Raw genomic sequence first — 12796 nt, forward strand, 5'->3', positions numbered from 1 at the left:
CAGATCCACACCCCGCCAGGCCTAAATCAGAAATAATTAAAAGCAATGTGACTTATCCTGAGCAGCAGATAAGACATACAGGCAGGGGCATTTCTTAATCAGGTTACAAGGCAAGGTCCTTAATGCCTCAAGTCTCAGGCCTGAGAACTCTTTGACTGCCCTAAAAGCTTACTCATTCTGATTTACTTGTAGGTTAGCACAGCCTCATTTGAAAGTTTTAAGCTGTTTGCAAGTCCTCTGAACTCTTCCTTAATCCCTAAAAAGTCACATGCAGATTTCAGAACTATAGAGCCCTTGTGTGTTTCCCTAAAAAGTGGGGTTTACATACCAGTAGTACAAACAGCCCTCCTATTTCAGATTCTGCTCTTGGGGAATAATCATCTGGTTGACACCCCATTTCCCTGTGCAGCCAAATGTCAGGTCCATAAATGACTTCTTTATGGTGTTAAAAGAAAAACTGAGGCATATTACACATATTAAGAGTTTATTTGATCAAAAGTCCATTGAAACCAGGCAGCAACAAACCAGAAGTGGCCAGAAGTGCTCCAACTACAGGAGCCTGGGGAAAGAATTTTATAGAGAAAAGGAAGAAGCAAAGCAAGGCAATTCTTTGAGTAACTACAGTGTAAGCATTATTTGGGACAAGCCTAGCTGGTTGTTTGTGATTCGTTGTCCTTAGGTTTCTGTTTCTTAAGCATGAGGCATTTACATTCTTAGGTTTTTGTTTGCTTATGTAGGCTGTTGAGGCCTCATCTAATGGCCTCCTTGTTTAATTAATCTAACAATGGACCAGGATATGGGTGTCATGGAATTTTTCAGTCTCTGTTACCTATCTCAGAGATGGCCAGCCTAACCGGAAATATTCCAGCTTTTTCTGTGGACCACATCTCTTTAGAATGTTATAGAAAATCAGTTCACTACAGTGGGAGGTAATCGTATTAAAGTTATGAGCAAGAATAAACGATGTCCCAGAAGACAGCTTCCTTTGAAAGTGGCTCTGACATTTTGCTAGTCTGCAAGCACATTTCAAAGCAGCTGCATGTCAAACTACCATGGAAATGGCTGATTTCAGATATTATAGTGATAACGTATTTCAATTACATTTAGATTACAAAATGATATCCGTTGGCATGATGCTCTACCTGTAAAAGTGCTGCCTTAAATAAACTACATATTTGGTGTTCACCTCCCTCTGTGTAACTATGGTATCTGTTGTGCTCAGAACAGCCAATTCTGTCAGAGAGGAGCTAATCCAAAATCTCGGGCTTCACTTGAGCCCTTCTAAATCCTACCAGATTGTAAGCAGGTGAAACAATGGAAATGACATCCAAATCAGTTGTTCTGCCTATAATGTTCTTCTTTGCTTTTTAGAGGAGAAGGTTAAAATTTAGGTTTAAGTTATTTATAGACTTTAGTCTTTCCTGCATTGTTGCCACAGAGAAGCTGGAGAATCTGTGCTCGGTAATTACCAACATTATCCTCATTTAGTTTCCTTTCAGAAAGTAAAAGACAAACCTAGACCCAGGATAGGTGATAGGCAAACTAGACCTACAGGATTTGTTCTGTTGAAAAACAAAGTAAAAAATTCACATCAGTGAGATAAAGGGAAGAAAACAAACGTTCTCCAGACGCTACCAGTATTATGTGGGGTTGCAATGGCTGAGGTGTCCCGTTCGGCTGAAAGGGTTGGTGTCAGATGGGAGCAAGCCAGTGCAGCCTGGCAGGGATGGTTTCCTAGGGAGCCTTTACCATTTCCCTCTGTGATCAGGATTATAGAATAAAGAAGACACTCTTCAAATCTGTTGATGTCACTAAATTTAAATGCTAATATATTTTATAGAGATGGGTTGGGGTAGGGGTAGGGTTACCAGATAAAATACAAGATGCTCAGGTAAGTCAGAATCAGATAAACAATCATTTTTTAGTATAAGTATGTCCCATGCAACATTTGAAACATCCTCATGCTAAAAAATGATTTGCTGCTTATCTGAAAATCAAATTGGACTGAGTGTCCTATGTTATTTTATTGCTGGGTCTGGCAACTGTAGATAGGGGAGCTATGGAGGAAAGGAGCCTAAATAGTGATGCTCAGAGTGGTGAGCATCTCTTTTTTAGAACTCAAAATAATCCAATAAATCTGAAGAAACACTCAGGCTGCAACACAATGAAGTTGAGTGAGAGAAGAATGTAAGACAGAAAAGATAGGAAAACAATGAAAATTTTGGTTGTGAGCTCCTTAAGGGTAGTTTTCTTTTTAAATCATTTTTGTATTCCCAAGCTGCAACTTTCTCTTTTAGTTCGTGAGCATTACATTGTTTTTCGAATGAATGAACTCTTTCCATAAAGATGCCCTTACAGTGTTCTTAAAAATCATTGACTTTCTTTTGTAAGAAATGCGTGACACTTATCTATTCCTTAGGGAAAAGATCAAGGATTCCGCGTAGTGAGAAAATCCCCAGAGCCATTAAATAGTGCTCACCCAGTCCACAGGAGCTGAGGGCTACAAACTATCTATTTGAGAATCTACTCCCAGGATAACTTTCAAAACACTCTGAGTTTTTCCTAGAAAGAAGGAGAAAGAATTCAACCAACAAGTTCACCAGAAGGGATCCATCTTGAAAGGAAAAAATCAGGCAGCAGCCATCCTATAACCCTCTCAGCAAGGGAGTGAGGGCCTTTTAAGAGTTAAGCTTTTTAACTGCCTTATTGTTATTTTTGGAATCCTGCTATTGTTTCCCCACAGTGTTTTCCTGCAGTGATTGACAGGCAAACCCCTAAAATAAGAAGGATCAATGGGTCTGTCTGTAGAATGACAACTTGGAAGAAGGCATTCAGAAGCTAGTCTGACATGGAAGGGGAGAAGTATAACTGCCACCCTAACCCCCCCCCCCCCACCCCATTTCAATCTGACAGGGTGGGTCTGAGCCTAAAGATGGTAGGAGAATGGGCTTGGTTCCTAGGGAAGGGAGATGGGGATCTACCAAAAATCCACTGAAAACATTTGTAAATTGTACTTATGCATTATTTTGATGAGAAGGTCCATATCTTTTATCATATTTTAAAGGAATCATAAAGGTAGCTATGACTGAAGATTGGATAGGTAAAACTGGGCTTTGAAGGACAGTTGTGAAAACTCTGCTTGCTCTTGGAAGCAATAAGATGTCATTGTTGCATTTATTTTTCATGGCAGCCATATTGTTTCCTTACCATTTTCTTATTCTTAAAACAAAAAAAGGTTAACAAGTTTTAAGTATTTATTGACCTCTTTGAAAATCTTTGTGTTCCACTTGCCTATTCAGATATAGGCAAGTGTATAGGAAAGGGAAGCAAAAGGATGATGAAAAATTTTACCTGCTTCCCAATTCGTTCAATGTCAGTCCCCTCTGTTTAACTACCGCAGATTAAAAATTACTCTTTAGAGATACCAGGGCTTTCTGAAAGCAAAGGCATCTTCAATATAGCTCCAGAGCTTGGTTTTGGAGTGACAGAGCCTAAGCCAGCTCCTGCCAGTAGAAGTAGTTGTTGTAGAAATATAATAGAATCTTGTGACACACCTTGCACATATGCTTTTGTCTGAGGACACAGCCTCTATCATAGAAAACATAACACCTACACTCACCAAGAATCTAGGTGGGGTAGGAGGAGGTGAGGGTGAACTTCACAAAGTCTAGAGATAACACATTTGTCACATTCCAAGCGCTGAAAATAAGTGTTTTTGCACCTTTGAAGTTATTCTCGCAAAACGAGGTGCAATGACAAGTCAACATCTAGGTTTCAGTTACCACTTAGCTGCAGGGGAGTATTTTAAACTATTATATTTATGAAATTAGATTTATAAAAAAAATTCCCTTAAAAGAAACATAACCATAAAGAGAGCTTAAATATCACCATGTATTGTGGCAATCTCTTGTCAATTAAACAAATAATTCAGAAATCAGTGACATTCTGTTCTAGTGAATTAATAATCAGAAACAGATACATTTTGAAATATACTTCCCCATTTTAAATATACATGTATTTCTCAGAAGACTCAAGGTCAATGCTCTATTTTAAATTAAATGCTACAATCCAGGGTTCTAATTTGTTATCTGTTGATATTCATTTGCCTAGAATTTTGGATGCAACTCTATTAGTATTTGAAGTAAGTTGGTTGGGCACCCAATAAGTTGCCTAGTTCTGTGTAATCCAGAGGGAGAGTGGCCTGTCTGGCCAAGTCCATTTCTTCCTTCCCCTCATACACCTTCATCTGACATAGGTACTTTGAGTACATGAGTAAAGAACTCGTGACAGATACAGGTTTTACTTCCTTCCGGGAGCCCTGTCTAACCACTTAGGGATAAAGCACCACTTTTTTTCTCTCTGTCACTATAGTTCCAGAGACCTATTTAGTGTGCATCTTTCTCAAAATATTATGAACTCTTTTAAGGAACTACCTTTGTGTCCCTGGGTCTGACACAAAGTAGCTACTCCCAAAATGTGGGTTGAGTAAATGGGTTGAAGTGAAAATAAGATAAACGGCACGGAATTGGAGGCGTTTGCAAATACCACCACTGTAGTGGGTTTAATACTATAGTGCCCTTCCCCAAATTAATTTCCACCCAGGACCTCAGAATGTGACTTTATTTGAAAATAAAGTCTTTACAGATGTAATTAGTTTAGGATCTCCAGATGAAATTATACTCGATTTGGGGTGGACTCTAAATCCAATGACTGGTGTCTTTATAAGAGAAAGGAGACAGAGATTGGAGACAGGCACACATAGGGAAGATGACCATGTGAAGACAGGGGCAGAGATTGGACTTATGCAGCCATAGACCAAAGAACACCAGGAACCACCAGAAGCTGGAAGAGTCAAGGAAGGATTCTCCTCCAAGGCCTTCAGAGGCTACATGGCTCTGCTGCAAGCTTGACTTTGGAATCCTGGCCTCCAAAATTGAGAGGGGCTAAATTTCTATTGTTTTAAGCCATCTAGTTTGTGGTAATGTGTCACGGCTGCCCTAGGAAACTAATTTACCACCATGTTGACTGCAGCTGTGATCCTAGATAATTGCAAAGCAACTACCAGCTCAGTTTCCCTTCTCACTTTCAAAGAATTAAGAAAACATATATTAGATTGAGTGAGTGCATAATATCATATTCTGGATCATACACGCAACTTTATAGGTGTCATTGCTAAAATCAGTTCCCTATTTGACAGATAAGGACATTGAGGTTCAGGGAGTTTAAATAACTGGTATCATGAAAAAGTATGTAATAATCTTAGCTAACATTTGAGTGCTTAATATATATTAGGCATTGTGCCAGACTCTTTGTATCAATTATTTTATCTCATCTTTACAACAAGACTGTAAAGGTAGGTACTCTTAAATTTTTCCCTATTTCACAGATGAAGAAACTGAGGCACAGAATATAAACTATGTGCCCTAAGTCTAGTACTTGGCAAACGCAGGATTTGAGCCCAAGTAGTGTGGTTCTAAAGCTCTGGTGCCTCAGACACTTACTATGTTGTATATAGATATTGTGTGCTCATCACCCCACCATTCCTGCCTCTGACTCCAAAGACAACCCATGCACTGACTAACTGCCCTTTAGCATCTTGCACACATGATCATATTACCTTGGCCATTTCCAACAGGATGTTTTTTTTTTAACCTCTCACTGATACTCCTAGTACACCAAAAGAGCAGGACAGTATGCTTATTTTCTCTGATTTCAGAGCTAATTTTTAGAAAACACTTTGATACACAAAGCAAGTCTGATGGTCAAAATATAATCATCTGGGCGTCCCCTCCAATAAAGAAAAAATATATATATATATACACATATATATAACATAATCTTCTACCATTTGTTTTGTTTGGATCCCAGTGAGACAGCAGCAAAGCCATTTGTTTTGTCTACATTGTTTGATCACAGTCAATGTTCTGTTCTTATAAGTATAGGCAGTTCTGAAGCGATCTTTTCATTTGTCATGATTACACAACTGTAGCTAGAGAAATACTGTAGCTTGATTAACGCTCACCATCCTGGTATAACAACTGATCTTACATTTTTTCCCCCACTTTGCTGGAATTTTATCAGTTTTTCTACACATGTAGGAAAATAGGCAGAGAATGGAGGGCCAAATGAGCCTGTGATACAATGGGTGTATGAAGCTTCAGTTGGCCTTAAATGTCAAACCATATCCTTTCTGAATAATCAAGAATGTCAGTGTCTATTACTTTCTACTTCTTGGCATGTACCTTGCACAAATGTCAAGTTTCATATGATGCATTTTCTAGGTGGGAAGTCTTTTAGAGACCTTAATTTTTTCTATATTTACTTTTTAGAGTAATGGTATATATGAGCTTAGTAATTCAAATATATTACTAGCATATACTAGTAATTCAAATTGTATAAACAGTAGGCTAAAGTGAACAAAATAAGGAAACAAATTACACATCTACCTTCTTCAGTCTTCACAGTTACTCCAGACACTGTGGCATTAGTACACTTACCCAACCAAGATCAATCACAGTCTCTTCCTTGCGTGTTTCCCTCCTGGGATAGATGATTGGTTCAGAGATGCATTTCTGATCCAAGATCAGCCAATCTGATTCCCGCCATTAGAGTTTTGGAAATGTATCTAAAAAGACATTAATTTCCTTCAGTATGACAGAAACAGAGGGCAGGTAAATGTGGCAGCTATTGGTGTATCTTGCACTGAGGGCAAAGTGGTTTGGTAATGAGAGTTGAGTGAGATAGACAACTAGAGAAAAAGAGAATTAAGGAGCAGAAAGACACATTTTATGGATTTCCCTAGCGCTCCTCCAGTCTGTTGCTGACTATATTAGTTATCTATTGTTATGCAACACATTAACTCAAAACTAAATGACTTAAAACAACAGCATTTATTACCCCACAATTTCTGTGGGTCAGGAATCTAGACATGGCTTAACTGGATCTTCCATCTCAGGGTCTCTCACAAGATTACAGTCAAGGTGTTGACCTAGTCTGTGGTTTCATCTGAATTCTCAACTAGGGAAGGATCTTTTTCCAAGCTCTCACATGGTTGTTGGCAGGATTCAGTTCCTTGCAGACTGTTACATCGAGAGCCTGAGTTCCTCTTAATTATGGATAGAGGTTGTCCTCAATTCCTTTCTACATAAGCTTTTCACAGGGCAGCTCACATCACGGCCTTCATCAGAGTGGAAAGAGAAAGAACAAGGTGGAAGCTATAGAATTTTATAACTTAATCTTGGAAGAGACATCCCGTCACTTTTGCTGTATTCTATTTGTTATAGGTCACTATTTCCAGTCTACACTCATGGGGAGGAGATTCTACATGGTGTAAATACCAGGAGTCAGGGATCATTGAGTTCATTTTAAAAGTAGCCTAAAACACTGACATATCTTAGCCCTTAGGTACTGTGAAATAACACCAATAACCCTGCAATGAAGCTTAATTTTTGCTTAAACTAATCGAAATTGCTTTCTAAGATTTACTGCCCAAACTTCTTTTTTTTCCTCCTAGTTTTATTGAGAAATAATTGGCATACAGCACTGTATAAGTTTAAGGTATACAACATAATGATTTGACTTACGTACATTATAAAATGATGACCACAAAAATTTAGTGAACATCCGTCAGCTCATATAGATACAACATAAAGAAAAAGAAAAAAAATGTTCTCTTTGTGATGAGAACCCTTAGGATTTACTCTCTAACACCTTTCATGTATAATATACAGCAGTGCTAATTCTATTAATCATGTGTGTTACATCCCTGTTATTTATCTTATAACTAGAAATTTGTACCTTTTGACTACCTTCACCCAATTCCCCCTGCCCCCACTCTTCATCTCTGGTAACTACAAATCTGATCTCTTTTTCTGTGGTTTGTTTGTTTGTTTTTTGAAGTATAATTGACCTACAGCACTATGTTAGTTCCTGGTACACAACATAGTGGTTCGATATTTCTATACATTACAAAATGATCATCACTGTTTATAGCCAAAGCTTCTTACAGGTATCCTGTAGTTTAATAAAATCCACATTTAGAATCAAAATATAATTGTATTATGAGAAAATTTGTTACTACATTTCTAAATTCCTTTAACACATGCCATGCACAAAAACACATACATGTACACACATATCTAACATTATTTAACAGTGATAAAGGCTGAGATATGAGGAAACAAAACAGTCAGGACTCCTACCAACAGGAAAATCAATACAAAAAAATAAAAACTCTGAAATCTTCAGGTAGTCAGTGAGTATATTATAATTAGTGGCCTTTCCTATTCTTTTTTTTTTTAACCCCTAAATGCTACATGGAGGAAATTTATTTTTTTACGCTTTTGCTTTTCAAATTATCTTACTTTTCTCTCATCATATTGTGAAATGGAAAGGCAAACAAACAAACAAGAAATTGTATAACACTGTGACTAATTTGATTATTTCTCTCTGCTTCAGGTTATGGGATACAGTTTTGCATTCATTATAAAAACTGGAAAAAAAATTTGTGAAAACCCCTTGTCTTGGGGTTACTACATCAGTCTGTAGGAAGTAGAGTAGCTTTTTTAAAAAACCTTTAGCAAAAAGTCCCCTCCCTGGTTTTTCCTACAAACATTAACCTCAAGCATTCACTTCCTTCCATATTATTTATACATGTAACCTCAAAATTTCATCTAAGAAGACACAAATAGATATAAGAAAGATCACAAATATCAGCCATCTGTAGACCAGACCTGAAAGCTTCATGGTAGAGATGAAAACCTCTCATTTCAAAGAACTAAAAAAGGGCCATTGTATCTACCAGAAGCTGGACTGCTGACCCTCCGGGTCTCACCAGCCAATCAGGAATTCTATAAATATGCACCTCAACCACATAAACATTTTCTTTCTAGTTTCTGGACTGGAGTTTATCTTTGCTGTGCAGAATCAATTTAGCTTTGGACAGAAAAATTTGCAAGAAATTAAAGAAGCGGGTTTTAAAAGCAAACAAAGAGACATAATGGGCGTAATTTCCCAAACATGCCAGAACAGGACCATGTGTTGGATTTTATTTAAGAAAGCAAAGAAATCCTCAAAGGATTACTCGAGTTGGATTCTTATTTTGGTAATGATTTCTTGTGTCTATTGGTTCTGTCAATTAAAATAGACCTTGCAGGATAAAATGATATTATAAACCATGTCCAAAAGACCTTGGAATTAGAAAAAGAAATTTGGTGCCTCCCAAAAGGGGTTGGAGGGTCAGGAGAATGTGGTAAATATACACCTTTCCCAGGTGCCTCCTCTGGATTTTGACAATTAAAAACCAGCAGAAAAAAAGAAAAAGAAAAAAGGCACAGTCTCCCATTGAAGATGACATACATTTCCTCTCCATTTTAACTCAGTTGATGCGCCACCCAAGTAACATACATAAGTAAAAACTCCTTCTTACAACCAGACGTTATCTATACTGCCTGTTTCACATATCGTGTAAGTGTTGGTTGGGGCCCAACTAGTCGATCCTGCTGATTTTTTCCAACAGAGCATCCACCACCTCTTCCTGATTGCCACATCTTATCTTCGGGTATGTGATGCCCTGCCTCACTGATAACACCAGATGGGCCAGTAAATCTCAATCTTGACTATACATTAGAATCATCTGGGAAAGCACTGGAAAAAATAATCCCAATATCCAGTCTGCCCCCCTTGACCAATCGCATCAGAATCTCTGTTGTGGGATTCAGGCATTAATATTTTTAAAAATTCCCCAGTAACTATAATGTGTAGCCAAAACTGAAAATCACTGCTAAGGGGACTTACCTGATGGCACAGGGGTTAAGAATCCACCTGCCAATTCAGGGGACACGGGTTCGAGCCCTGGTCCAGGAAGATCCCACATGCCGCAGAGCAACTAAGCCTGTGAGGCACAACTACTGAGCCTGCACTCTAGAGCCCACGAGCCACAACTACTGCACCCGCGCGGCAACGACTGAAGCCCACGCGCCTAGAGCCCGTGCTCCGCAACAAGAGAAGCCACCACAAAGAGAAGCCCACACACCGCAATGAAGAGTAGCCCCCCGCTCTCTGAAACTAGAGAAAGCCCGTGCACAGCAACAAAGACCCGACGCAGCTCAAAATAAATAAATTAATTAATTTAGAAAAAAAAAGAAAAGAAAACCACTGCTAGGTACCATTTGGTATATTAACTATGACCTTAACTGATGAAAGCTGCTGAACTGCTAGGGGATTTAAGAAATCATGTTTATGTCAGTTATATCTCAATTTTAAAAATTTAAATAAATAAATAAAGGTTAAAAAAAAAAAGAAATGAATTTTTGCTTGAAATACAATGACCACTCACTAATTTAAGGCAGTGACACAAACTTATTGGCTCCTTACTATTTTCTTCCAGAGAACACATTCCACAAAATTCCACAAATTGTAGAAGACATGCCCTTCTCTCGTCTAGAAGAATATCCCATCAGTTCATTGAAAGAAAATGATGGTGCTGCTTTTGATAAACTACCATAGAGAACATTCTAAGAAAAGTATCAATTCATAACTGGGGTAAAAGCACTTATAAACCACAAATGTGAGAAGCAACCTTTGCACCATGAAGTTGACCCTGACAAAGTAGTAATAGAATATTGAAGTCTGGAAGGAAACTTTAAAGATGTGCAACCAATACCAGTCCAAGCCTAGAGAAACCCAGGACCAGAGATAAGTGATTAGTCTAATGTTTTACTGCTCTTGAGAGGCATTATAAAAATCACCCTTCTCATTTCTAGTTCAGGGATTTTGTTATTAATGTATGCGAAGCATTTCATTTCCTGTCTGGCCAATAGTAAATGCTCAATAAATTGTAGCAATTGGTAGAAGTAATGGTGGTGGTAGTGATCATATTGGTAATAATAATATCTGCAAAGCTTTATTCAGTGTTATAATCACCGTCTTAAAGTACTTCACAAATAAAAATGACTGTTTCTCTTGTGGTTGACACCTCACTTATTTGAAACATGAGAAGTTTAAGAGCAAAATAATAAAAAGTGGGGAGTCAAAAAGGCTTTTATTAGTACTGCAATGAAAACTTAAAATAGCCTTTCACTATTTAATGACTCATCAGTTGAACATTTTATGTAATTAATTATAAAATATATATAATCTGATCTGACTTTATCCTTTATCTAGAAGATCCTAGAGTATAAATTTTTCTGATGAAAATATGTTACCTATCTGCATACATATTAGAGAGTTAAAAGTACTTTGACATGTTACTTAATTTAATTCTCACATATAGTCAGAAAATATTGCTATTATTACCACTTCTTTACATTTAACAAACATAAGCTCAGAGAACAAGAGGGACCTAGCTAAGGCGGCTCTGTTAATAAGTGGCAGGGCTAGTACTTCATTGTAGGTTTTCTACCTCTGAGTCCTTCATTAGGTTACATACTTGGACTGAGTCACTATAGCCTTTTGAATACTTGACTTTCCAGAGCTACAGTGTAATGCTATGTCCTTGGCCTTCATTGAGCTGAATGTGTACCACCTCTATTTAAAAACTTGCTTTTAGGGCTTCCCTGGTGGTGCAGTGGTTGAGAGTCCGCCTGCCGATGCAGGGGAGACGGGTTCGTGCCCCGGTCTGGGAAGATCCCACATGCCGCGGAGTGGCTGGGCCCGTGAGCCATGGCCGCTGAGCCTGCGTGTCCAGAGTCTGTGCTCCGCAACGGGAGAGACCATAACAGTAAAAACTTGCTTTTAAAAAAAATAATCCCTCATTATGTTGCTCAGTCTTATTTAAAGGACTTGGAGACAAGTTCTTTTCAGAATTCAGAGCCAAAAATGTATCTATATCACCCGACAAGCTGGGAGCTTCCTTTCTTTAGATGAGGCGAGTGTTTCTTTTCGATTGAAAGTCTCTCCTTGCCTTTGCTTCTAGGAAACTCAAAGCAAAGTTTTATACTTGATCATTCCAGATTTTCTCAATCCAGGTTTCTATGACATATCATCTCCCCTTCTTTCCCCTCACCCCCAAGACCATCACCTCATTTATACATGACTTCTGCTTTCCAGTATTTGTCAGTGATTCAGTTTTATTGTACTTGGATCGGGGTAGACATCCATAGTGTTCAACTACATGAAGAATATTCCTCCCTTTTGTGGTAACAGAATCTCAATACTTCTTGCTTACTTTCTTTTCCCTCTTCTCAGTCCATGTGGTTTAGAGGGAATTCATTCTAGTTTTTGAGAGCCCAGGGGTGGAAACATGACCCAGGCCAGGCCTATCAGTGTGCTCTGCTGCCCTGGCCTCAGTAACTGGATCAAGAATGAAGCCATGACATGACACAAGTCAGGCCTATCAAAGCACATTCATATGCTTTTACTAGCATGACTGTAAAGGAGGTGTTAATTTTCCAGGAGAATGGCCAACAGGATGGGATGAAAAACTAGAGCTTCTGGCCTCCATCTTATTCCACAGTACAGAGTGCCTGAGGATGGGGCCAGCCCAAAGGAAAGCAGATCTGAGATATGAAGATAAGGAGACCAAGGTCTGTTGACCTCTTTGAATTCTTGGATCTAGTTGTGTTAGATATGGGTTCTACCTCAAGTCTTCAACTATATGGGCCAATAAATTCCCTTATGTGCTTATTAAACCATTGTAGCTGGGGTTTTCTGTACTGTGCAATCAAACGTGAGTTGGTAAATATAGTGATTTATTTTTTACCACCACAAATTCTAGTTGAAAGCAGGCAGGACACAAATCAAAATAAATACACACCATGTGCAGGTTTTTGTCCTTAATACCACAATTAATCAAGAC

General features: G+C 38.4%; 1 long non-coding RNA gene across 1 annotated transcript in view; it reads right to left on the reverse strand.

Moving 5' to 3' along the window:
• Nucleotides 1-6505: 6505 nt before the first annotated feature.
• The window catches only part of LOC132433275 (uncharacterized), a 350642-nt gene continuing 344351 nt past the window's right edge, over nucleotides 6506-12796 (reverse strand). Inside the window, exon 5 of the long non-coding RNA XR_009521105.1 lies at nucleotides 6506-6625. This is a non-coding gene — a long non-coding RNA (uncharacterized lncRNA). The remainder of the gene's footprint in view (nucleotides 6626-12796) is intronic.

The sequence above is a fragment of the Delphinus delphis genome, chromosome 11, assembly GCF_949987515.2.
Source record: "Delphinus delphis chromosome 11, mDelDel1.2, whole genome shotgun sequence".
NCBI lineage: Eukaryota > Metazoa > Chordata > Mammalia > Artiodactyla > Delphinidae > Delphinus > Delphinus delphis.